At 42.4% G+C, this 26,934-nt stretch overlaps 1 protein-coding gene across 8 annotated transcripts in view; it reads right to left on the bottom strand.

The window, feature by feature from the left end:
* The window catches only part of disp1 (dispatched homolog 1 (Drosophila)), a 306,264-nt gene that overhangs the window by 238,559 nt on the left and 40,771 nt on the right, over window positions 1-26,934 (bottom strand). For 7 of the 8 annotated variants that reach the window (XM_059645135.1, XM_059645138.1, XM_059645139.1 and 4 more), the window contains exon 2: window positions 18,372-18,481. The exons of the other annotated variant lie outside the window; for it this stretch is intronic. The gene's annotated coding sequence lies outside the window, so the exon portion shown is untranslated. The remainder of the gene's footprint in view (window positions 1-18,371; window positions 18,482-26,934) is intronic. 8 annotated transcript variants of the gene reach the window in all.

Here is a 26,934-nt window from a genome sequence, read left to right as displayed (position 1 = left end):
ACATGGTTTAACAAGCAGACAGACAACAGCTGCTCTCAATCTTTTACTAAAATTCAGCAACATTTTGAGTTTAGTTTCAAGCTCCTGAAACAGTGCGGCGCCATTGCAGTTAATTATCCAGACATTAAGGAATCTCACGGCCTTCACTAATGAGCAGCTGCTAAATTTCACAAACATCAATCACAGAGCAACAATTTCTTGTCCCTCCCACCCAGCACACACGGTCTGAGTTGATGCTTATCTTCAGTGTGTAAAACTCAAACGATAATTTTTAAAAATATTTTCTTTGTTGGACCCTAGCAATATTTCTGAGATACAGTTCTGCTTGTTCACAATTCTGAAGGAGCAGAAAATATTAATTATACCTTTTCTTTTACAAAGGTGGGGGAAGGAGAAAAAGAGACTTAAACTGAACTAATTTTCTATTTAAAAGTTTCAGTGCTTTGTACCAGAAATCCTCATCTGCAATTATGGCACTGAGGTAACGATGGCATTTTTTTGGAGGTGGGGTGTTAATTTTCAATTATAATGCTCCCATTGTTAAGCAGCCTGCCAATACTCCCTGTCCAGGTTCATATGCTAAGAATTGCCATTCGAGCAATTACATCTCCAGGAAAGAGAAGTAAAAAAGTGCAGAAATGTAATAGGTGAATTCCACACCCCTGCCAAGTTGTAAAACACACCAAATAGTTGCTCTCATCAAGTCGAATACCATGCGGACTTCAGGAAAGACTGGAAGTTCTTTCCCAGTCCTGTATCTGTGTTCTAAAATTCTGAAGGGGAGAATTAATTTCCACTCGGAAAGGCAATGTTTGATCAGGGATGGTCAGCAAGGATTTGTCAGAGGGATGTTATGCCTGATAAATCTGGTTGCATTTTCAAGGAAGTGACCGACTGTGTAGATGAGGATAGTGCAGTCGGAGTAATTTATATGGATTCCAGAAAAGCCTTTGATAAGGTCCCATATGGGAGACTGATAAAAACAAAAGGTACAAACACATGTATTTTGGCAAGTTGGACCCAAAACTGGCTTAGTGGCAGGAGCCAAAGGGTGGTTGTAGAAGGCTGCCTGTGTGACTGCAGGTCACTGTGCAGTGGGGCACCACAGGGATCAGTGCTGGGTCCCTTACTGTTTGTGATAAATATAAAATAATACAGAAAAATAATGCATGCATGTGCAGGAAGGGGCAAAGGATAAGTAGTAAGCTTGCAGATGACACCAAGATTGGCTGGGTGGTTGACAATAAAGAAGGGAGGTTTAAGTTTGCAGAAGGAATTAGACAGTCTGGTCAGACGGAGAGATCAGTCGCACAGTAGTTTGCCCTGAGGTGTGAGGTATTGCAATTTGGAAGAATCACCAAAACAAGGGAGTACTCAATGAATAGCAGAACACCAAGAAGCTTAGAGGAACGAAGGACCTTAAGATCCGTATCCACGGGTCCCTGAAGGCAGCAGGACAGTTTAATATAGTGGTGGTGGATGTAGAAGTGGATAAGCTCAGGTGGTTTCCTTTAGACCAGAGAAGGCTGAAAGGCTCAGAGATAATGGGAACTGCAGATGCTGGAGATTCCAAGATAATAGAATGTGAGGCTGGATGAACACAGCAGGCCAAGGCCAAGGCTGAAAGGCTGCTCAATGGTGTTTAACATTACAAGGGGGATGGACAGGCTGGATAGAGAGCAGCTGTTCCCCCTAGGTAAATAACAAGGGGGCAAAGCTTTAAGGTGAAAGGCAAGAAGTTTAAAGGGGATTTTAGGAAAACATTTTTCATTCAGAGTACTTGGAAATCTGGAATGTACTGCCAAGGAGGGGAGCTGGGGCAGGAAACCTCAACATTTAAAAAGTACTTGGATGAGCACTTGAAATGTCAGCAATTAAGGCCATGGACCACGTGCTGAAAAGGGATCTTAGTGTAGATTTAGAGTAGGTTTTTCAATGTTAGTGCATATCAATGGGTCAAAGGGCCTCTTCTGTACTGTATGATTCTATTCAAATATCTAAAGAATACATCGGTAAATAGGCTGTTAATGGAAAGTTGTTGACTCACTTCACTAAACTAAGAAGCCCTTTGAGCCTACTGGTCCTTTCATTGCATCAGGATCGATTTTTTTCACCTCAACACATGCATACAGACTCACATATCCTTTAATTCCCTGATATAGCAAACATCTGCTTATCGCAATCTTAAATATATTCAACAAGTGGGCATACACAACTCTGAAGTAGAGACTTTTAACAAGTTTCACAAACGTCGGAGTGAACAAATTTAAGCTCAACTTAGTCCTAAACAAACAAGTGTGTTATTTTTTTAAAATTCACTTGTGGGAAATGGCATCACTAGCTGAACCAGAATATATACCGTCTGTTCCCAACTGGCCTAAGGAATGTGATAATGAGAATACTTACTTAAATCATTGCAGTCCTTTGGTTTGGATACATTTAGCCTCCTACCTGCTCATGAAGCCACAATATTTACATGGCCTGACCTGTTCCAGGCAAGTGGGTAGAACTCAGTAATAAGAAAGGTGCAACCATTATGATGGGGTCAACTACAGATTCCCAATAGCCAGTGAGGATAGAGGAATATATAATGTAAGCAGTTCGTAGAAAGACAAGAAACAGCAGGGTTGTTGTGGGTGGTGGTGGGGGTGGATTTTAACCTCCCCAACATTGAATGGGACTCCCTTAGTGACAGGGGCGTAGATGGGGCAGAATTTATCAGGTGCATCTGTGAGGGTTTGTTGAAGCAATATGCAGGTAGTCCTATTTGGGAATGGGCCATATAAGACCAATTATTTGGGAATGAGGTTGGATTAGTGATTGATGTTTCAGTGGAGGAGCATTTTAGGAGGAGCATTTTAGAAACAGTGATTACAATTCCATAGGTTTTAACATAGTTATGGATAAGAATAAGACTGATCCTCAGGTGAAAGTGCTAAACTGGGGAAGGCTAATTGGAACTGTATTAGGCAGTAATTTGAGAAACTAAATTGGGGGTGGCTGTTTGAGAATAAGTTCACCTTTGACATATGGGAGTCCAGAGAAGAGCCAATGTTGTTCCTTTGTTTGAGAAGGGCAACTAAGATAATCGAAGAAATTATAGACTGGTGATAGGGAAATTATTGAAGAAGAGTTAGTGCGAGAGATGGGGAACATGAGAGAGAGGCGGAGCGTATGTGATAGATAGAAAGACCGATAGATTGAGCATGAGTGAGAGAGAACGCGCATGTGAGAAAGTGTGTGTTTGTGTCTTGAAGCTGTTCATAAAAACGAAAGGAAATACAATCAAATCTTGTACACATCAAGCTCTCGCTTTCAACCACAATATAAATGTCATATATTCATGCTTCCGATTAAGAACATATTGGCCAGGGCATCAATGGAAATCTCACCTCTTCTCAAATACTACCACAAAATGTTTTAACTTTACTTGAATCAGTGAAAATAGGTAAGTTCTGAGTTTATTGTCTTATCTGAAGGATTGCATCCCTGAAAAGGCAGCACTCTCAGTCAGCCTAGATTGTGGGCATAGGTACTGGAGGAGGTTTGTGTCTATTAGTTCTGAATTACCAGCATGAAGAAGATCCTCAAATCAGCCAAGAAAGTAAAAACCAAATTCTGACAATTGACCTCTTGTAACACATTGTCCAGGTATTCAATTGTACAATATTTCACACTCCAGCCCCTTTCTGGTGGAGGATGGTATCAGCATTGGCAGCTTGCTGCCCAAATGGCCACGAGTGAATTTTTCTGAAGCTTGCATATAATTTTTTTTGAAAAACATCTTCAGGATCTTAACCAGCAAATTCTCAGAAAGAAAACAGAGCCAACACAGATAAATTAATGTTTCACAAACAAATAAATCAGCTAACACACTGCTAACTGTCATGTTAGTTGCTCTGATTATGAATAACCCATGCATCTTTGAAAGGGAAATAAACATGTAAGAGCTGTACAAGAGTTGACAGATGAATCAGAGCTGATCCCTTGAATGGCTCATCTTTCAAAAGAAAGGCGTTATACTCTTGACCCTAATGAGCTGTTGTGCCAAGTGATTTATGGTGAAGGTTCACGACTGCCACTTCTGCGCTGTGTATCCACTCGTTCAGCAGCTCAGGAGTGCCAGGAAATCACTGGAGAGTTGGGCTTTAGCTCATTTGATTTCCACTGTTGCAGTAAATGATCGATGAAATCACCTGAATGATTTAAGCAAAACGGCAGCAACACATCCAATCCAACCTACCAAATATAGAGAAGGGATAAGCTTGCTAGGAAATCATGAACTGCATTCTATCTATGTACTTTCTCATTAAAATTAAGAATCAGATGATTCAGCTCTTACAGTCGCTGTCCCTTAAACCTTGTTTATATATTGAGATGTCTCAGGAGGTAGAGCTGGATTTAGGGAATGATTCCTGATTGGGGACCAGGGGTTGAGAGGGATATTGTAATGTAGAGAATGGTCTATACTGATCTTCTCCTTTCTCTCATGGATCATCATCATGATACAATGGAAAGTCAGGCACGGAAGTATATTGCTCCACAAAGTGAGTGAATTGAGTGTAGTATCCAATAGCAAAATTCGGGCAAACATAGATACAGCTGGCAGTCTTCCCCCAAAAATTCTTCTCCCTTATTTGTTCATGGGATATGAAACATGCCTGGTAAGGCCAGTATTTATTGTCCAACCTTAAACTGTTGCAATCCATCTGACATGGGTACAACCATTGCCACAGTGGCAACAAGGTGGGAGCTTTGGGATTTTGATCCAGCAACAGAGAAGGAACATTGATTTGGTTCCACATCAGGATGGTGGATGTCTTGGAGAGGAACTTCAGGTTGTGGGAGAAAAAAACTAATTAAAACAAATTTTAAAACAGATTGAGATTGTATGAAGAATTCTGCCTCACTGTAGTACTTTTTTTTTAAAACTGTGATTACGATTGAGAAACTACCTACAACATAATTTATTCTACAATAGCAAGGCCAGCATTAATCCATTCCACTGATTCACTTCCTAGATGCCTTAACATGACAAACTTTGGTTCCAAAACCCAAAATTCACAATGTCCTCTGTAATTCTGAACACTTGCATTTGGTAGAAGTTAATGTTCACGCAACACCGTAGGAGTTTTCCCACCCTTTACAACAAAGCACACTTGCCAGAGAAACTGACCCAACTGAATACAAAGTGCAAAGACTTCAAAGTTGATTGTTGCAATACAACACAGACAGATGCAACCACAGTACTTTGAAGAGAGAGTAAAATCTGTGACATTGTGCAATGCTTTCAAAAAGTGTGTCAGAGACATCTAGGGTTACTTCACAGCTACTGCAACAGTTTCTCTCTCCCAATCTTTTCAAATTTCTTCCTCCTGATTCTCGGCAAATCTTGTTCTGCAATGTGAAGCGGAAACCAGACAGGAATTTCCAGACCTGGTTATCCAACTAACCCCGTCAGCTTGTTCATCAGAGATAATGGGAACTGCAGATGCTGGAGATTCCAAGATAATAAAATGTGAGGCTGGATGAACACAGCAGACCAAGCAGCATCTCAGGAGCACAAAAGCTAACGTTTCGGGCCTAGACCCTTCATCAGAGGGGTCTAGGCCTGAAACGCCAGCTTTTGTGCTCCTGAGATGCTGCTTGGTCTGCTGTGTTCATCCAGCTTCACACTTTATTATTTTAGCTTGTTCATCATGCAGGACTATGAGAAGAGTGTGAGAGTAAAGGTCACTGAGTAAATCTTTCAAAGAGCTTAAACAGACATGGATCAAATGGCCTCCTTGCTGTGTGATTCACTGTCTGCTTTCCAATAGTGACTTAAATTGCACCTGCTGGCTAAGGTACTTCTAAGTAACCTGCAGTTCAAGCATTAGACAATTGTATTCAATTGTTCCGCCATAGAAACAAACATACAAATTATGAACAAAGAGCCAAAGTAGACAATTCAGCCCTTCAACCCTCAACCCTGTCCAACATTCAACAGAATCATGGAACCACAGAATCCCTATTTGGCCCAGAGTCCAAAATAACCCTTCAAACACCAACTGACCTCAACCCAGCCCCACTACTTTGTCAAATGTTTTCTAAAGTTTGTGTAGACAACATCCACTGCCGCATCATGATTGATCTGTTTACGTTTTGAATTCTGCATTGCTACCTATCCAATAATCCTCGATTCACTGCCTTAACAAAATGCAATTACCTCCCTCTTAAAAATATTCTATGACTCCAATTTCTGAGGCAGCAAATTAACCCTCAGAAAAAACAAACTTTGGTAGGAGTAACCAGAAGGCAAAGTACTGGGCTAATGGTAAGATTCTTAGTAGTGTAGATGAGCAGAGAGAACTCGGTGTCCATGTACACAGATCATTGAAAGTTGCCACCCAGGTTGACAGGGCTGTTAAGGCGGCATACAGTGTTTTAGCTTTTATTAATAGAGGGATCGAGTTCCAGAACCAAGAGGTTATGCTGCAGCTGTACAAAACTCTGGTGTGGCCACACTTGGAGTATTGAGTACAGTTCTGGTCACCGCATTATAAGAAGGATGTGGAAGCTTTGGAAAGGGTGCAGAGGAGATTTACTAGGATGTTGCCTGGTATGGAGGGAAGGTCTTACGAGGAAAGGCTGAGGGACTTGAGGCTGTTTTCATTAGTGAGAAGAAGGTTGAGAGGTGACTTAATTGAAACATATAAAATAATCAGAGGGTTAGATAGGGTGGATAGGGAGAGCCTTTTTCCGAGGATGGTGATGGCGAGCGCGAGGGGGCATAGCTTTAAATTGAGGGGTGAAAGATATAGGACAGATGTCAGAGGTAGTTTCTTGACTCAGAGAGTAGTAAGGGAATGGAACGCTTTGCCTGCAACAGTAGTAGATTTGCCAACTTTAGGTACATTTAAGTCGTCATTGGATAAGCATATGGATGTACATGGAATAGTGTAGGTTAGATGGGCTTGAGATTGGTATGACAGGTCGGCACAACATCGAGGGCCGAAGGGCCTGTACTGTGCTGTAATGTTCTATGTTCTCATCTCTGTCCTAAAAGGGTGACTCTAATTTTAGAAGTGCTTGTATTTCTGGACTCACCCATAAGAGGCATTAATTTCCACATCCCACCCTGTCAAGACCATTTTGGGTCTTAGACATTTTAATCAAATCACCTTGCTCTTCCTGTGGAAACAAACACAATCCTTCCTAACTTTCCTCATAAGGCACCCTGTTATTCCAGATATCAATCCAGTAAACCTTCTCTGAACTGCCTCCAAAATAATTGTATCCTTCCTTAAAGGAGACCCAACTGTACAGAGGTTTGTGACAGGACATAGTAATGACTCAAAGGGATTTCACTTCAGTCACTGAGACTCGCTGTGAAGTGAAATGATCCTAGTGCCAAATGCACTGCCAATTGCTTAGAGATGGCAAATTTCAAAATGCTGTGTTTTAACATTAAGGACTATAGCTCAGAAGGCTTGGGGTTTTAGCCCTAATTTGGCCAGAATTTAATGACATGCAACTAGTAACTATTCATGGGAGCAAGATTAAATCATTCTCAGCCCAAAATGTCAGCCTTCCTGCTCCTCTGACACTGCTTGGCCTGCTGGTTCATCCAGCTCTGCACCTTGTTATCTCAGATTCTCCAGCATCTGCAGTTCCTGCTATCCCTTATGTAGCCACATTCCCTTAAAATAAATGGCAACATGCTATTTGCCTTCCAGTCACTTCTGCACCTGTCATTGTCGCGCGCGCGTGTGTGTGTGTGTGCAGAAGATACTACAACTGGACTCTGTCAACAAGCACTTTAACCTTTGGTATTTACTGCATACTAACTTTATATGAATCATGTCACCCAGATCCCTCCCCACCCACTAATGCCAAAAGAACACTTCCTCCAGAGGCTCATGGGAAAATGAAATGGATTCTCCAACTGAGATACTGAGCAGGAAGTCTTAAAGTTCTATATGCAAATGAATTGCATTCTCAAACACTTTTCAAATAAAGGAAATGTCAGCAAGCTCTTTAAAATTGAGGAGAAAGAAGAATAAATGCCAAACAGTAGAAAGGGAAAACAGAGTGGACACCAGGTACAAAGGTACAGCTGAAGTAAATTGTTAAAGAATATTCTTCGAGGCCCAGAATGGAGAATCGATTAAGTACATGGATTAAAGGCAACTCAGAAGGCAGGAGGATCATGGCTCAGGAAGCAAGCACCAGCCCATCTCAGAAGTGAAAAAGGGCACCAATAAGCATAGAACAGCAGCACTGAGGATTGCTGGGGTGCAGATAGGAGGTGACTTCAAAGCTGCGTGCAAAACAAAAAGTTGCCAAACAGTAGGAGACAAAATAACCTATTTTGGTTGCATGTTTTAAAGGATGAATATTGAGTAGGATACCAAAAGAATTCTTCTTTAAGTATCTCTCTAAAGTAGGGCAGTTAGGATCCTAGTTTAACACCTTAGCCAAAAAGAAAGTGGGGTGCTGTACTGCACTGAAGTGTAACCCTACACATGGACTTTTCAAAGGCAAGTGTTCTGTAACACATTATAATTGCATAAAAGCAAAAAAAAAGTTGCCAGAAATCAGAATTAAAAACAGAAAATACAGGCAATATTCAACAGATCCAGTAGCAAGTGTGGAGAGAGAAACAGATTTAACATTTCAAGGCAAATATGACTTGTTCAGAATTGACCGTAGATTGTGGTATAGATTGTAAGAGCAGGGAGGCTATGCTGAAGCTGTACAGAACTTTGGCGAGGCCTCAGCTGGAGTAGTGTGTGCAGTTCTGGTCAGCGCACCACAGGAAGAATGCGATTGCACTGGAAGTAGTAAAGAAGAGATTCCCCAGGATGTGGAGCAATGAAACGAGGCTGGATAAGATCAGTTTTCTTTACAGCAAAGAAGGTTGAGAGGCGACCTGATAGAGGTGCATGAGATTATGAGGGATGGGCAAGGTGAATACAAAGCAGCTGTTCCCCTTAGGCAAAGGATCAGGAATAATAAGTAATTTTAAAATTAAAGGCTGGAGGATTAAAAGAGATTTAAAGAAATTGTTTTCACCCACAGGAAGGTGGGGTTCTCAAAAGGACTGCGTGGGAGGTTGGTAAAACAGGAAACCTCACAGCTTTTAAAAACGTACTTGGATCCGCACTTGAAGTGTCATATCATTCAAGGCAATGGGCCTAATGCAGCAAAGTGAGACTAGTGTAGGTATTACTGTATTTGCTGGCAGTACAGACTTGATGGGCCGGAGTGCCTCTTCTGTACTGCGTGAGTCTGTGACTCTGTGATGATTTCTTAATGAATAAAGCAAATCTATTCTTTTCCAGAGTGCAAAAATTGTCCAAATTTCCACTACGGAATGATTTTCCTTAATTCTGCAGTGGAAAAGAGACAGTAAACATCAGCATTATTGTTCATGAAGAATTCTGTTACTTCCTGTTATTTGCCCGCCACAGATTCCATATTCCTCTCACATGTACTCATTCTGCTGAATGCATGCCACAGGACAGACATTCCAGTTGATACAACTGGATGCAACAAAATCCAATGTTCAACATGTGTTAACAAATCCAGTAAATGAGGATTAAGAGAGAATTAAGTAATTAAACAAACATTTCTCATTCTTTATGGGCTCAGCACATGCAATTATAAATGGTACACTGATTGAATACAACGTTTTAGCACAACAATATGCTCTTATAACATTCTACATTTAGTATCTTTAACACAGTAAATACGCCACATTATTTACAAGAGTAAACAAGGAGAAATTGTCAAGAGGGTCACTGATGGAAGGGGAGGCAGGGGCACAGTAATGCTTTGTATAGATTTCAAAAATTACTATGACCAGAACAGGGATGAAAAATATCCAGAATGGGAGTTAGGAGTAGAACCAGGGACATTTGCAGCAAGAAAGCTAGATGACTTAGTGGAGGCAATTACAAGCAATTTGAATAATTCTGAAGTCAATTTAGTGGTGATATTTTCATATATGGAGACAGCTGAGAGCCACTGGATGTCAGTGAAAACATGAGTGACAGATACGCAGGAATTAGTACAAAGAACAATACAGTACAGGAACAGCCCTTTGGCCGTCCAAGCCTGCACTGACACATTTTGCCCTTCCATACCAAAACTGTCTTCACTTACAGGATCCATATCCCTCTATTCCCTTCCTATTCATGTATTCATCCAGATGTTTCTTAAATGCTTCTATTTTGTCTGCTTCCACCATCTCCTCTTAGACAATAGACAATAGGTGCTGGAGTAGGCCATACGGCCCTCTGAGCCAGCACCACCATTCATTATGATCATGGTAGAAGTGCATTGCAGGATCTCACCAATCTTTGTGTGAAGAACTGTCCTTTTGTCTTGTTTAAACCATTCCCCATGCACTTTGAACCTGTGTGCCCTAGTAACTTACCCCTCTACCCTGGGAAAAAGCCTCAGGCTTTCCGCTCAATCCGTGCCATTCACAATTTTACAAACTTCTATTATGTTGCCCTTGAACCTCTTATGTTCCAGTGAAAACAAACCCAATCTATCCAGCCTTTTTACATAGCTAAAATTCCCCATACCAGACAATATTTGGGGCAGCACGGTGGCTCAGTGGTTAGCACTGCAGCCTCACAGCACCAGGAACCCAGGTTCAATTCCAGCCTCAGGTGACTGCCTGTGTGGAGTTTGCACATTCTCCCTGTGTCTGCGTGGGTTTCCTCCGGGTGCTCCGATTTCCTCCCACAGTCCCAAGATGTGCAGGTTAGGTGAATTGGCCATGCTAAATTGCCCGTAGTGTTCAGGGGTATGTGGGTTATAGGGGATGGGTCTGGGTGGGATGCTTTGAGAGGCGGTGTGGACTTGTTGAGCTGAAGGGCCTGTTTCCACACTGTAGGGAATCTAATATTCTGGTAAACTTGTTCTGGGCTCTCTTCAAAGTATCCATATCTTTCTGTTAGTGTGGTGACCAGAACTAAACACAATATTGCCAAGTGTGGCCTAACTAAAGTTCTACAAAGCTGCAGCATGATGTTTCTATCCTTATACTTAATGCCATATGCCTTTTTTACTGCCTCATCTACCTGCGATGCCACCTTCAGTGATCTCTGCACATACATACCCAGATCCCTCTGCATATCAATACTCTTAAGGGTTCTGCCATTCACTGCAAAATTTCCAATTGTACTTGACCTTTCAAAATGCATCACCTCACATTTGTCTATGATCTATATTCTGCTGTATTCTCTGACAATCCTTCTTGCTATCTGCAACTCCACCAGTCATTGTATCATCCATAATTGAAAGTATAGGACTAGAATAGCAAAGCTCTGGATGTCTTAGAAATTAAGCAAGGCTCAGAAGGCCAAAGACACAGCGTGTGTGAGATCATAATGCAATATATCAAATATCAACGAGAGTAAACCAATTGACGTGGTGTATATGGATTTCAGCAAGGCGTTCGATAAGGTTCCCCACAGTAGGCTATTGTACAAAATGCGGAGGAATGGGATTGTGGGAGATATAGCAGTTTGGATCGGAAATTGGCTTGCTGAAAGAAGACAGAGGGTGGTAGTTGATGGGAAATGTTCATCCTGGAGACCAGTTACTAGTGGTGTACCGCAAGGGTCGGTGTTGAGTCCACTGCTGTTTGTCATTTTTATAAATGACCTGGATGAGGGCGTAGAAGGATGGGTTAGTAAATTTGCTGACGACACTAAGGTCGGTGGAGTTGTGGATAGTGACGAAGGATGCTGTAGGTTGCAGAGAGACATAGATAAGCTGCAGAGCTGGGCTGAGAGGTGGCAAATGGAGTTTAATGCAGACAAGTGTGAGGTGATGCACTTTGGTAGGAGTAACCAGAAGGCAAAGTACTGGGCTAATGGTAAGATTCTTAGTAGTGAGAACGAGCAGAGAGATCTCGGTGTCCATGTACACAGATCATTGAAAGTTGCCACTCAGGTTGACAGGGCTGTTAAGAAGGCATACAGTGTTTTAGCTTTTATTAATAGAGAGATCGAGTTCCGGAACCAAGAGGTTATGCTGCAGCTGTACAAAACTCTGGTGTGGCCGCACTTGGAGTATTGAGTACAGTTCTGGTCACCGCATTATAAGAAGGATGTGGAAGCTTTGGAAAGGGTGCAGAGGAGATTTACTAGGATGTTGCCTGGTATGGAGGGAAGGTCTTACGAGGAAAGGCTGAGGGACTTGAGGCTGTTTTCATTCAAGAGAAGAAGGTTGAGAGGTGACTTAATTGAAACATATAAAATAATCAGAGGGTTAGATAGGGTGGATAGGGAGAGCCTTTTTCCTAGGATGGTGATGGCGAGCGCGAGGGGGCATAGCTTTAAATTGAGGGGTGAAAGATATAGGACAGATGTCAGAGGTAGATTCTTTACGCAGAGAGTAGTAAGGGAATGGAACGCTTTGCCTGCAACGGTTGTAGATTCGCCAACTTTAGGTACATTTAAGTCGTCATTGGATAAGCATATGGACGTACATGGAATAGTGTAGGTTAGATGGGCTTGAGATTGGTATGACAGGTCGGCACAACATCAAGGGCTGAAGGGCCTGTACTGTGCTGTAATGTTCAATGTAATACATCAAAGGCTTCACCAGGTACATGCAGAGGCAAAGTCAAGGCACTGGGGAGAATTCTCAAACTTACAAACAACACCTCCCTAACAGTGAGCAGGACAAACATGACATATAAAATACCACGCAGCACGGGGTGGCACAGTGGCTAGCACTGCTACCTCACAGCGCCAGGGATCCGGGTTCAAATCCACCCTCGGGCAATTGTCTGTGTGGAGTTTGCACATGCTTGCAGTGTCTGCAGGGTTTCCTCTGGGTACTCTGTCTTCCTCCCATAATCCAAAATTGTGCAGGCTAGGTGGATTGGCCATGCTAAATTGCACGTGGTGTTCAGGGATGTGTAGATGAGGTGGGTTATCAGGGAATGAATCTGGGTGGGATCCTTTAGGGGTCGGTGTGGGCTTGTTGGGCCGAAGGGCCTTTTCCACATCGTAGGGGTTCTATGATTCGAAGTATGAGAAACACTACATAGGACAAGACGGGCAGGAAACTCACCACCAGGATACACGAACACCAACTCACAGCACGACCAACACTCCGACAAAGAAGGACATCAATTCAACTGAGACAAAGTTATAGTACTAGGACAAGCGAGAGAAAGACAGGCACGAGAATTCCTGGGGGCCTGGTTTTCAACACCGTGCAATTAATAAATACGTTGAAGCAGACCCCATCCACATACCACTACAGTACAAAACCAGAAACAAGACTGCCCATGACATATAAGTTCAGAGCGGGACAGAACAACAGCACTTCAACAGAGACTACACAGCACTGACAATGTCACCTAGAAGGGAGACTAAATATTTGCATGAAAACCAGTCAGTTTGGTGAACCAACCAACAACTCCAACCACACCCGGAGCTACAGATCTTTGTTAAAACATTAAACACCTCCCCCAGTTCCAGAGTTATCTAATTTGAATTTATACAGTATTTCTTTTATCCTGAGTACTTGTTAAGTTATTTCATTTAGCAATGTGTAATAACGTTTGCAATATTTCTAATCAAAAATTCTGAAGAAGCCTACTCCAGTTTATACATTGATTTCTGATGCTGCAAAAGTTCACTCAAATTGCGATCACACAACTCTGACCAGGGCTTGGAAGTCAGGAATTGCTGTAATGTTTAGAAATTTAATCTCAGCACATACTGTCTGTAAAATGTAATTGAAAGCTCCTGTGTCTTCATTTATAACCCTGAGCTGCACTGACATCCTCCTCCAATTGGGATTAGGATCCTCCACACTACGTCCTCCACACTTTGGGGTGGAGTTTCTTGACCTTTTGACAGAAGTAATTTTTCCTCATCTCTTGTTTTAAATCTGCTATTTCTTTTCATAATACTAGGACCTCTAGTTCTAGACTGCCTCTTAAAAAGAACATAGAACAGTAGAGCACAGTACCAGCCCCTCGGCCCTCGATGTTGTGCCGATCTATTATCCAACTCTAAGATTAAACTACTCTGCATACCCCACATTTTACCATCATCCATGTGCCTATCCAAGAGTCGCTTAAAATGTATCTAATATCTCTGATTCCACTACCACCACATTCCACGCACCCACCAAAAAGAAGAAACATCTTTATCAATCCCATTTAGCATCTTAGTGTCTTAATTAGATCTCCTCTCATCCTTCTAAACTCTAGAGCATACAGGCCTAAACTGCTCAATCTCTCCTCATAAGACAAGCCCTCTGGAATCGATTGCATGACCTCCTCTAAACTGTCTCTAATGCAAACACATCCCTCCTCCAGTGGACTAGAGCTATACACAATACTCCAAGTGTAACTTTTTTGCATTCATTTGTGGGACATGTGTCTCTCTGGTTGGGCAGCATTTCTTGCCTATCCCTAGTTGCCTTTGAGAAGGTGGTAGTGAGCTGCCTTCTGGAAATACTGAGGTCCACTGGCTGAGAGGTGACCCACAATGCTATTAAGGAGGGAATTCCAGGATTATGAACCAGTGACAGTGAAGAAAAAACAATATATTTCCAAATCAGGATGGTGAGTGGCTTAGAGGGAAACTTCAAGGTGGTGGTGGTCCCATATATTTGCTGCCCTTGCCCTTCTAGATGGAAGTAGGTTTGGGTTTGGAAGGTGCTGTCTGAGGATCTTTGGTAAATTTCTGCAGTGCATCTTCTGGATAGTAAACACTGCTGCTACTGAGGGTCAGTGGTGGAGGGTGGATTCTTGTGGATATGGTGTCAATCAAGTGGGCTGCTTTATCCTGGATAGTGTCAAACTTCTTGAGTGCTGTTGGGGCTGCACTCATCCAGGCAAATGGGGAGAATTCCATCAAGTTCATAACTTGTGCCTTGTAGATGGTGGACAGGCTTTGGGGAGTCAGGTGAGTTACTCGTTTCCAGTGACTAAAGCCTTTTACAGTTACAGCAACACTTCCCTACTTTACACTCTAACTCTTTAGCAATAAATGCCAAATTCAAGTTGCCTTTCTCGTTACCTGCTATACCTGCTTACTAGCTTTCTGCGATTCATACATGAGGGTGCCCAGATTTTTCGACAAAGAACTCCAAAATTTCTCCCCATTTTAGGTAATATGTTGCCTTTCCGTTCTTATAACCAAAATGGGTAACCTCACACTTATCCAGGTCAAATACATCTACCAAATTTTGGTCTAATCACCTAACTTATCCATATCCATTTTTAAAATCGTTTTTTCTTCATTGCAACTCACGTTCCCACCTATTTTGCTGTCATCTGCAAATCTGGCTGCTGTACTTTCTATCCTTGCATCCAAGTCATTCATACAGATCATTAATAGTCGGGTTCAGGGCACCTAACCCTGCGGCACATCAGTAGATGCATGCTGCAAAGCAATAAAAGACCCATTTACACCAACTCTCTGCTTGTTGTTGGTCAGCCAATCTCCATCCAAATTGTCTTCTGCAAGTTCAGATATACTATATCTATAGGATCTCCATTATCCATTTGCTTCTTACATCCTTCAAAGAACTCTAGCAAATTAATTAAATGTGAACAGGAAAACAAATGGAATGTTAGCCTTTGTTTCAAAGGGAACAGAGTTGAAAAATTGGTAAGTCTTGTTAAAACTACACATAGGCACCTGGAATACTGTGCAGAGTTTGGTCCCCTTATTTAATATAGGCATTGAGCTACCACCATGAATTTTTCATGATCAGAGCTTTGTTGCTGTTTTGATTTTCACCAACAGTTATATTAAACTGGTATCTCATTTAGAACAATACTTTTTTTGAAATGAGAGATACATAGCAATTTTAATAAAAATATTATAGAAAATGTGTTTTCCTCATTCATGGGATGTGGGCATTGCTGAACGGACCAGCATTTTTAAATTTAAATGGATTGAAAAGAATATTTTAGGTTTGGGGACTGTAAGGTACTATGCCTCATGTATTCATATTAACAATACATTACACTGTGTTATCAAGCACCTCTAGTCCACAGTCTCGTTCTAATCTGATTACCATTGCCAGTAATGAGTAGCAGACTAGGAGAATACAAAGCACAGGTAGGTAAAGGGGGCAATGCATCCTCCCTTCATAGACGATGCACACTTTATTCCAAAATAATGAAAGATCTGCTAATATATACAGAGTACCATACTTCACAGTCTCAGGACATCCGAAATCACTTTACAGCCAATGAAAACCTTCTATCTTTTTTAATGTAAAAGCAAGGGCAACCAATGTTTTAACAGAAGAAATAAGTCACACCTTATCACAGTTTTCAGGACCTACAGAAGGGCTTCTGCAAAGTTTGTTCCAATCAGTGAAAGGTAAATCACATGATATTCCAGACCTTACATCTTACACTGTCCGTCCTTGATCAATCCACACTTTCCTTCTCTGATGCCAGTAGCAGGACCCATCATGTTCTTAGGAATATGTTGGAAATAACAGCAAAGTTGTGTCCATCGAGACAAGCAAGTGAAACGTAAGCTCCATTTCTCGCTTCCAAATGCTGTCCAATTAAATATTTTCAGAAAGGTCCCGCATTTAAGAATTCCAGTAATTGACTTTCGCATTTATCTATTTTACTCAGCACCCAAATTGCGTTTGTCCTCAATTCTACTCCTGATGGATCTTCATCAAGATATGCCTTTGAAGGCAGGGCTTCAAAGGATTTTTCTCAGCTTAGATCAATTTGAAATTAGAATAAACAACAAACATGGGGCCTCAAAATAGTTGAATTCTAGAGGTGAAGTGAGAATAGCTGACATCACAGCTACACTTGGCACAGTATAACATCAAAGAGCCCTAGCAAAACTAAATCTATAGGAAGCAGGGGCAAAACTCTCCACTGGTCGGAGTTATACCAAGCACAAAGGATCATAACTGTGGAGGTCAGTTCTCTCAGCTACAGGACATCTTAGTAGGAGTTCCTCGGGGAAATGCTCTTGGTCCAACCATCTTCAGCTGCTTCAATGACCTTCCTTCCATCAATAGGTCAGATGTGGGGATGTTTGTTGATGATTGTGCAATATTCATGACTCCTCACATACTGATGCATACCATGCCCAAATGCAGCAAGACCTGGACAATACTCAGACTTCAGCTGATTAATGGCAGGTCATAGAAGTGCCAGACAATGGAAAATCACCAAAACGAAAGAAATAAACCATTGCCTCTCCATGTTTGATCGCATTATCATCAGTGAATATCCCACTTTGAATATCCAGAGGGCAAGGGTAGAGGTTATTATTGACAATCATCTGAATTAGACCAGCCACATTGATCCAGTAGTTAGGGATCCTACAGCAAGGAAATCACTCCCTGTTCTCCCCAGTGCCTATCCACAAGTCAGGCGTGTGTTGGCACTCACTTGCCTGGATAAGTGCAGCTTCAAAAATAGCCAGGAGATTTGACACCATTCAGGACAAAGTAGCTCACTTAACTGACACTCAAACCTTCAACATTCACTGCCTTCACAGTCAGTGTGCATTGGGCATTATCTACAAGTGTACTGCAGTAACTCAGCAAGTCTTCTCTAACAGTATCTCCTGAAACCTCAACCTCTTCAACCTAGTCAGACAAGGGCAGCAGATACACAGGAGAACAACCAACTGTCAGGTTCCCTCCAAGTCACACAATATCCCGATCTGGAACTCACTGTGGTTCCTTCAGTGTCAGTGCGTTAATATCGCGGAACTCCCTTCCTTACAGCAGGTACGCCTATACCACAAGGACTACAGCAGGTCAAGAAGGCAATGCACATAATCTGGCAATTTAGGATGGGCAATAAATGCCAGCTGAGCCAGCAATCACCACATCCCATGAACAAAGAAAAAAAACATAATTTTGGCCCATATATCTTTAAGGCACAAAGACATACTGTGCTGATAATAGTTTGACCTTGACTGAATATTTTAGGTGGATGCTAAATAAAAGCACATAGAAAAACATTTTCCACCTAGCCACAGAATGGATTTGCAATAAGCCGCAAAAAATAACAGCGCCAACGAGAAACGTACCATGGGCTGAATGATTTCCTCTGAACTACAAGATACTATGATTCACAAGCAGTCGTAACGAAGCTACGAGGATGCCAAGTTTAGTGTTGATCATTCCCCACTTGCTCCCTCTTTTAGGTTTATTCCATCCAAGAGCAGAGTAAAACTTTGTCCATCAGGGAAACAAGTTGGAGGTAAGTCAGGGATGAGATCAGAACTGTTCAGAGTTGTGCTCAGCTGCTTATGTTCTCTTGAAATTCACTACTGTGATGTTAAGACGACTATCATGCAATATTACATAATTCTCATTCAAAATCCCCAAAGACTTACAGTTATTTGAAAACAAAGGTTTAGTTTGGGTCAAGCACAAAGTGATCCAGTGAGCAAAAATTCTTGAACTGTTCCAGTTGCATTGCAGAGACCAGCACAGCTTCGGAAATCTGAAAGGACAGAAGAAATTGTTGATATAGTCAGCACAATATGGGAAGAATATGCTGCATATGATTAAGAGAACCCATGAAAGCTGGAAAGTGGTAAAAAGGTCAGCCTGAATGATTTCCTAATGTAGGGAATCTTCTCCACAGCAATGAGGTAATATGTCAGAGTACACAATAAGAAAGGAACATAAGCACCCAGTTCCACGTGACAAAGCATGAGTCCCCGACAGGGCAGACAAAATACAGAAACAAGTAGAAGTAGGCCATTCAGCCCTTCCAGTAGTCTCACTGTTCTGATCCTCTCAATGCCTATTTCTGCTTTCACCCAGTATTCCTTCAGACCTTCAAAATCTAAATCTACCTAGCTCCTTCTTGAATATATTCAGTGACTTGGCCTTGAGAGTTTTATGGTAGAGAATTAAACAGGTTCACTACTTTTGAATGAAAATTTGATTCTTCATTTCAGTCCTAAATGGTCTATTCCATATTTTGAGGCCATATTCCCTGGTTCTAAACTCCCTAACCAGGGAAAACATCCTCCCTAACGTGTCCAGGCCTGTTAAAACTGTATATGTGTCATTCGTACTCCATTTCACCCTTCCCACCTCCTTACCCTATCACAGGTATATAGAGGCCCAGTCAAATCAATCAGTTCTCATAGTACGCTGATGCAATCCCCTGTATCAACCGAATTAAACACCGCTACTCTCTCTTTAAGGCAAGTATATCCTCTCTTAGGTAGGGAGGTCAAAACAACATACAATACTTCAAGTGTGGTCTAACCAAGGTTTGGTATAACAAAGGCACGAAACAATAAACCACAAGGGTGAAGGGGTCACATTGGCCTATGCTTTGATCCAGGAATTGTCATAAGCAAAGTCTAGGGAGTATTGAATTCAGCCTTTCAGATGGAGTTAGTATCTTCAAAAAGGAAAATAAGGGGCAACAAATGGACAAGTAAAAAGGAAAACACAATACTGGAGGGATTAGCATAGGAGGTTCAAGGTTGACCTTCTTGAGGTTTATAAAAGCATGAAGGACATAGATAAGGCAAATGACAAAGGTGTTTTCCCTACAGTGGAGGAGTTCAAAATGAGAGGGCATATTTTTAAGGTGAGAGGAGAAAGATTTTTAAAAAAGACGACGGGCAATTTTTTTAAACCACTCAGAGAATGATTCGTGTGTGGAATGAACTATCGGAGGAAGTGGTGGGTGTGGGCACAGTTATAACGTTTAAAAGATATTTGGATAGGTTCGTGAATAGGAAAGGAAATGGGCCAAGCGCAGTTCGGTTTGGGGAACATGGTCGGTGTGGACTGATTGGACCAAAGGGTCTGTTTCCATGCTGTATGACTCTAATACTGGGAGCAACACCTAGTGGGGAAAATGATAAGCATGCTTTCACACACAGGGGGCAGGTGACAACAAACAGCAAACAGCTGATAAAGAGGAAGCTCACTATCGAGCTGCATTGTTACAATCTAATTTATCACATGCTCTGGCTCTTTCAGGTATATAGAGGCACCAATACAGTCTTCAGTCTGGTTGTAGAACAAGTAGCTCCTAATGAGTCAGGAGTTAGTTGGAACCATCTGGCCTGGTTATGAACCCCGGACCTAATTTGTGCTGAGTTAAGTCATTTCAGCCTTGCAGGAGCTAGAGGGTGGAAGAAATAACCAGCTAGTCTAACTGTTACTGTAAATGTTGATCTGCTTCATGGATGAGGATGGGCTTGAGAGAGTAGGATTGGTCTCAGCTCTTTGCATTTGTAGTGCTTTTTAATATGTTTAAAATAATCAATCAGCCCATAATTGAGAAATAAAAATTGTGCTGTAAATCAACAGCAAAAACGTGCTTTCTTTCCAAGAAGGATTTTTAATCTCTACCCGTTACTGTATTAGGAACTGAGAAAAATCATATGCACCCTTCATTGGTGCCATCTCTTTGTAAAAGAAGCCAGAACTCTCAGAATTACATCTTCTCCTAAGAATGTTCAGCACATTTCTGATGGAGACAGAGGACAATTCAATTGTGTTCTCCAGCCATTACAATCACTATTCACTGAATGAAGCTCATTCTACACTGCAAAAACATAGAACTTGCCTGCAGTTTTATCATACTTTGATTATTTTTCCCCACAAAAACAACCAGATAATTGTACATTTATTTTAAAGCACACTGCCACTTTTCAGCCCATGCCTGGATATTGTCCCAATCTTGTTGAATTTGAACATGGACTGCTTCAAAAGACAACAAGGTGCAGAGCTGGATGAACACAGCAGGCCAAGCAGCATCAGAGGAGCAGGAAGGCTGACGTTTCAGGCTTAAACAATTCATCAGAATGGTCATTTCTGAAGAAGGGTCTAGGTCCGAAATGTCAGCCTTCCTGCTCCTCTGATGCTGCTTGACCTGCCGTGTTCATCCAGCTCTACACCTTGTTATCTCAGATTCTCCAGCATCTGTAGTTCTTACTATCTCATGGACTGCTTCAGACCGCTCTATCACTTGCTGCTTATGGTATTTGGCATGTATTTAGTCCTGTTTCATAGCTTCACAAGGTCAACACCTCATTTTTAAGATCAACCTGATGCTGCTCCTGGCATGCCCTCCTGCACTCTTCATTGAATCTAGTATCATGTAATGAAATGTGGCTAATTAATAATCTTGTAAGAACTTTTAGGGATGAGTGGAAAGCTAGTTTAAACCCACTACAAAAAACATTAGCAAATATCCCTGAAAGCATGTCAGTTCACTCCTGTTAAGGTGTGACGTGACCAGCTTGCACAGATCCCACCTGCCCCAGGTCCTACTAACTCCAATATCCAATGGGTTTCCTCCTACACGTGTTCTCCAGCCTTGTATTTAATCAATTAGCTCTTCTGTTCCTGCACTCACTAGCACGTGGCACTGGGAGTAATTTTGAGACACTTTTTTAAAAAACTTCTTTCCTAGCTTCCCGAAAGTTGTCTTCAGGACCTCACTCCTTTTCAAGTCTTCATTGTTGGTACTGTTGTGTTCCACAACTTTTAGTTGGTCCCCTACCCTAGAGTTCTGAAACTCAGATTAAGCTTGTGTAAGCGGTGACACTTCTTCAGATGAGTTTGTCCATGATTTCACAGACTTTGGGACACATGCTCCACTGACTTACCTTTCCATAACTTTGAAAATACCCTTAAAATAAATATAATCTTACGATAAAGTGTACTAGCAACCTAACTTCATTCACATTAACTTTTATCCCCCCATTTGGCCATATTTTACTGTTTATTTTTCTTTGACTTGATTTAATTTTACCTCCCATTTACTTTGTTCCTTTCCTGAAATCCAAGTAGCTACTCCTCGTTTATAAAATTATACATTTATTAGTTTTACATAGCTGCTCACCAATCAATAATGTCTCAAATTTCCTGCGACATCCCTATGAATTAAAACACACCCTATTCCCTGCGCTATTTTTATATTTTCTATCTCCCTCAAAACATAATTGAGAATGAACTGTAATATATTTTGGCACATCCAAACCATAGCTTGAGTAGTTGGATTTAAAATAAAACTTGCTTGCAGTCTTCAGTACCTGCCTTGGACTTTTAAAACTTATATTTGTGAATTTATCTTCCTCTTGTCACAGAAAGCCAGGGATCCAAGACTGACGTTTCGGGCCTAGACCCTTCATCAGAAAAGGAGGGGCGGACTGAAGATAGATAGAGGAGAAGATAGGTGCGGAGGAGAGTATGGGTGGGGAGGTAGGAAGGGGATAGGTCAGTCTGGGGAGGACGGACAGGTCAAGGGGGCAGGATGACGTCAGTAGGTAGGAAATGGAGGTGCGGCTTGAGGTGGGAGGAGGGGATAGGTGGGAGGAAGAACAGGTTAAGCAGGCGGGGATGAACTGGGCTGGTTTTGGGATGCAGGGGGGGTAGGGAAGATTTTGAAGCTGGTGAAATCCACACTGATACCATTGGGCTGCAGGGTTCCCAAGCGGAATATGAGTTGCTGTTCCTGCAACCCACAGGTGGCATCATTGTGGCACTGCCGTCTAAGGAATGGGAGGGGGAGTTGAAATGGTTCACCACTGGGAGGTGCAGTTGTTGACTGCAAACCGAGCGTAGGTGTTCTGCAAAGCGGTCCCCAAGCCTCCGCTTGGTTTCCCCAATGTAGAGGGAGCCACAACAGGTACAGCGGATGCAGTATACCACATTGGTAGATGTGCAGGTGAACATCTGCTTGATGCGGAAAGTCATCTTGGAGCCTGGGATGGGGGTGAGGGAGGTGGTGTGGGGACAGGTGTAGCACTTCCTGCGGTTGCAGGGGAAAGTGTCGGGTGTGGTGGGGTTGGAGGGGAGTGTGGAGCGGACAAGGGAGTCGCAGAGATAGTGGTCTCTCCAGAAAGCAGACAAGGGTGGGATGGGAAAAATGTCTTTGGTGATGGGGTTGGATTGTAGATGGCGGAAATATCGGAGGATGATGTGTTGTATCCGGGAGATTAGTGGGGTGGTATGTGAGGACTAGGGGGATTCTCTTTGGGTCGTTATTGCGGGGACGGGGTGTGAGGGATGAGGTGCAGGAAATGCGGGAGACACAGTTAAGGGCATTGTCAACCATTGCGGGGCGGGGGGGGGGGGGGGGGGGGGGGGGAGGGAATGTTGTGGTCCTTGAAGAACGAGGACATCTGGGATGAGCGGGAGCGAAATGCCGCGTCCTGGGAGCAGACACGGCGGAAGAGAAGGAATTGGGAATAGGGGATGGAATTTTTGCAGGAAGGTGGGTGGGAGGAGGTGTATTCCAGGTAGCTGTGGGAGTCAGTGGGCCTGAAATGGACGTTGGTTTTTAGGTGGTTGCCTGCTGCTTGGCCTGCTGTGTTCATCTAGCCCCACACTTTGTTATCTTGGATTCTCCAGTATCTGCAGCTCCCATTATCTCTGTCCAATATTTGTGAGGAGTTAAATCCCCTAAGAGAGATATCAGCTATTTACAGCTGCTCTAGACACATCTATTATTCTATTTCTTTCTTCCCCCATCACTGCTCCATTTGGCATTCTACAACTGACTTGTTTGTCATATAATCTCTCTTATCTTTCATCCTAACATAGACCATCCCTTTTGTTGAGAGATAGTAGGAACTGCAGATGCTGGAGAATCTGAGATAACAAGGTGTAGAGCTGGATGAACACAGCAGGCCAAGCAGTATCAGAGGAGCAGGAAAGCTGACGTTTTGGGTCCAGACCTGAAACCTCAGCTTTCCTGCTCCTCTGATGTTGCTTGGCCTGTTGAGTTCATCCAGCTCCACACCTTGATACGCCATCCCTTTTGTTCTTTTCTAACCTTCCCCTGTTCACCTGTTTAAAATCTATTGCACTTCTAGCATTCCAGTTTTTTTGAAAAATGAAAATTTGATCTTGAAATGTGAGTGCCGCTGGCCAGGCTGCCAGTTATTGCCGATCTCAAATTGTCCTTGCAAAGACAGCAGGAAGCTGATTTCGTGAATAGCTACAGTCCATATTTGTGCAGGTGTACCCACTGTGTTGTTAGGAAGGGAGTTCCACAATTTTGACCAGTGAAGTTGAAGAAAAAGTGATTTTAGTTCCAAGGCCGGATGCTACAGAGGGGAACTTGCATGTGGTGGCATTCTCATGCTGCACTTGTAGGTGTTGAAAGAGCCTTGGTGTGAGGCTGCAGTGCATCTTGTACATGGTTCACACTACTGCCACTGTGCCCAGATGTTGGGCGATTGAATGTTTAAATTGGCACATGGCGTGTTGATAAAGTGGGCTGCTTTGTTATCGCTTGTGCTGACCATCTAGAGTTTTGCTGATACAGCAATTACAGGCAAACGGAGAGTTGTCAGTCATACTCCTGACTTATACTTTGTAGGCTTTGAAGAAGGAGGTAAGTTACTTACCACAGGGATTGCATTCCCAGCCTCTGCCCTGCTCGTGTTGCCATTCTATTAACATGACCATTTTGACTTGGGTTTCTGATAAATGCTGTTGATGTGGGGGGATTTATTGATTGTCAAGATGTGATAATGGTTTGACTCGTCCTTAGGCCATAAGAAATAGGAATGGAAATAGGCCATTCAGCCCCTTGAGCTCACTCTGACATTCAATCGGATCATGGCTGATCTGATGTGCCTCATGTTCACTTTCCTGCATTTTCCCCAAAATTTTGATTCCCATAATAATTTCTTGACAGTACAAGTAGCAGCAAATCCAAATACATTCCCAATACTGACCTTATGAGGGAAGGTCAGTGATGAAACCATTGGAGATTGTTTTGATGAAGGGCCACAGACTGAATCCATTAACCGTGACACTCTCTCCACAGATGCTGCACGGTCTGCTGAATATTTCCAATGTTTTACGCCTTTGTGACTTGTTTGCTTAGTAGCAGTGTAAATGAGGGTTTAAGGTATTGAGAAGATTTTGAAGCCTGTAAATTAACAGCTTAACTCCTTTCTGACTTTTACTCGGTGACTACACTTAAAAAATCTGTACCTACATCCTCTGTACATAAGATGGCGCTGAAAGGCGACATTACACAAACTTTTAACTGCACTCGTTTGGGTGTACATGGCAATAAAGGCTATTCTGATTCATATAAATACCCTATATTTGCTCACCCACAATGCAGACCTCAGCCCATTCGCGCTACCCCCCCCCCCAAACCACGGGACTCGGCCTGTTCGCTCTGCTGCGCAAAACTGGCAGAGTGTGCTGTCCTTCACAAAGCTAGACATTAGCCTTGCACACTTTCAATTGCGGTTAGATGAGCATTTGATTTGATTTAGTACTGACACATGTACCTAAGTACAGTAAAAAGTTTTGTTTTCTAAGCAATACAGGCAGTTCATAACATACAAGGACATATAGATCGTCGGGTGCTTAGACAGGGAGTGAGGCGTACAAGGTTACGCTACACAAGAGGTGAATAAAAGCAAGCTCAATATTACAGGAAGGGTTACTGGACCCAAAACATTAACTCTGTTTTCTCCTTCACAGATGCTGCCTGACTGCTGAGCTTTTCCAGCAACTTTGTTTTGGATCAATATTAGAGATGAGAATTCAGTCTAATGGCAGCAAGGAAGAAGCTGTTCTCAGTCCCTGATTGGGACTGTTTTAATCTAGTCCAATCAGGGAGCCATGACTGAGAGATATAAACAGTAGTGTCAGAGGTCATTTCACTCAGAGCTAGCTTTAAGCTGGATCAGTGTTAAGGACTCTCTACCTGGAAATAAAGGGTGACTTTGTGATGGGATCCTGGATTTATTTCACACAGAAAACAGCCTCTCCTCCGAGTTGAAGGGTCAATAATAAGGGTGCTTTTTGTTTTAGGTTGTTTAGAAGGGATTGAAGAAAAAAGAAATTCACCACAAGGCGGTGAGAATCTGGACTGCACTGGCTGGGACAGTAATTGGGACAGGAAATCTCAACCTTTAAAATGTATTTGGTTGAGTATTTGAATTGTAATAACATTCAAAGCTACAAGTCAAGTGCTGGAAAGTGGCATTTGTAAAGATTTAGAATAATTTTTCTTTGTCAGTGCAGACTCTATGGGCCAAAGGATCTTTTCCATGCTGTATTGTAGGATCTTCAAAAAAAAATAGTGACGCCACTCAATACTTCTTAGGTCCAATTATTGACAATCTTATCTTTCAATTCATTACTTTACTATTTTATTGCTGAATTGATATTTAAAGTTCAACTAGCTAAACCTTAGGGAAATGTTCATTCTGGAGACCAGTTACTAGTGGTGTACCGCAAGGGTCGGTGTTGGGTCCACTGCTGTTTGTCATTTTTATAAATGACCTGGATGAGGGCGTAGAAGGATGGGTTAGTAAATTTGCAGACGACACTAAGGTCGGTGGAGTTGTGGATAGTGACGAAGGATGCTGTAGGTTGCAGAGAGACATAGATAAGCTGCAGAGCTGGGCTGAGAGGTGGCAAATGGAGTTTAATGCAGACAAGTGTGAGGAGATGCACTTTGGTAGGAGTAACCAGAAGGCAAAGTACTGGGCTGATGGTAAGATTCTTAGTAGTGTAGATGAGCAGAGAGATCTCGGTGTCCATGTACACAGATCATTGAAAGTTGCCACCCAGGTTGACACGGCTGTTAAGAAGGCATACGTGTTTTAGCTTTTATTAATAGAGGGATCGGGTTCCGGAACCAAGAGGTTATGCTGCAGCTGTACAAAACTCTGGTGCAGCCGCACTTGGAGTATTGTGTACAGTTCTGGTCACCGCATTATAAGAAGGATGTGGAAGCTTTGGAAAGGGTGCAGAGGAGATTTACTAGGATGTTGCCTGGTATGGAGGGAAGGTCTTACGAGGAAAGGCTGAGGGACTTGAGGCTGTTTTCATTCAAGAGAAGAAGGTTGAGAGGTGTCTTAATTGAAACATATAAAATAATCAGAGGGTTAGATAGGGTGGATAGGGAGACCCTTTTTCCTGGGATGGTGACAG

Source organism: Stegostoma tigrinum, chromosome 4 (assembly GCF_030684315.1).
Source record: "Stegostoma tigrinum isolate sSteTig4 chromosome 4, sSteTig4.hap1, whole genome shotgun sequence".
Lineage (NCBI taxonomy): Eukaryota > Metazoa > Chordata > Chondrichthyes > Orectolobiformes > Stegostomatidae > Stegostoma > Stegostoma tigrinum.
The sequence above is the reverse complement of the archived record's forward strand: the minus strand, read 5'-3'. Positions and strand labels throughout refer to the sequence as shown.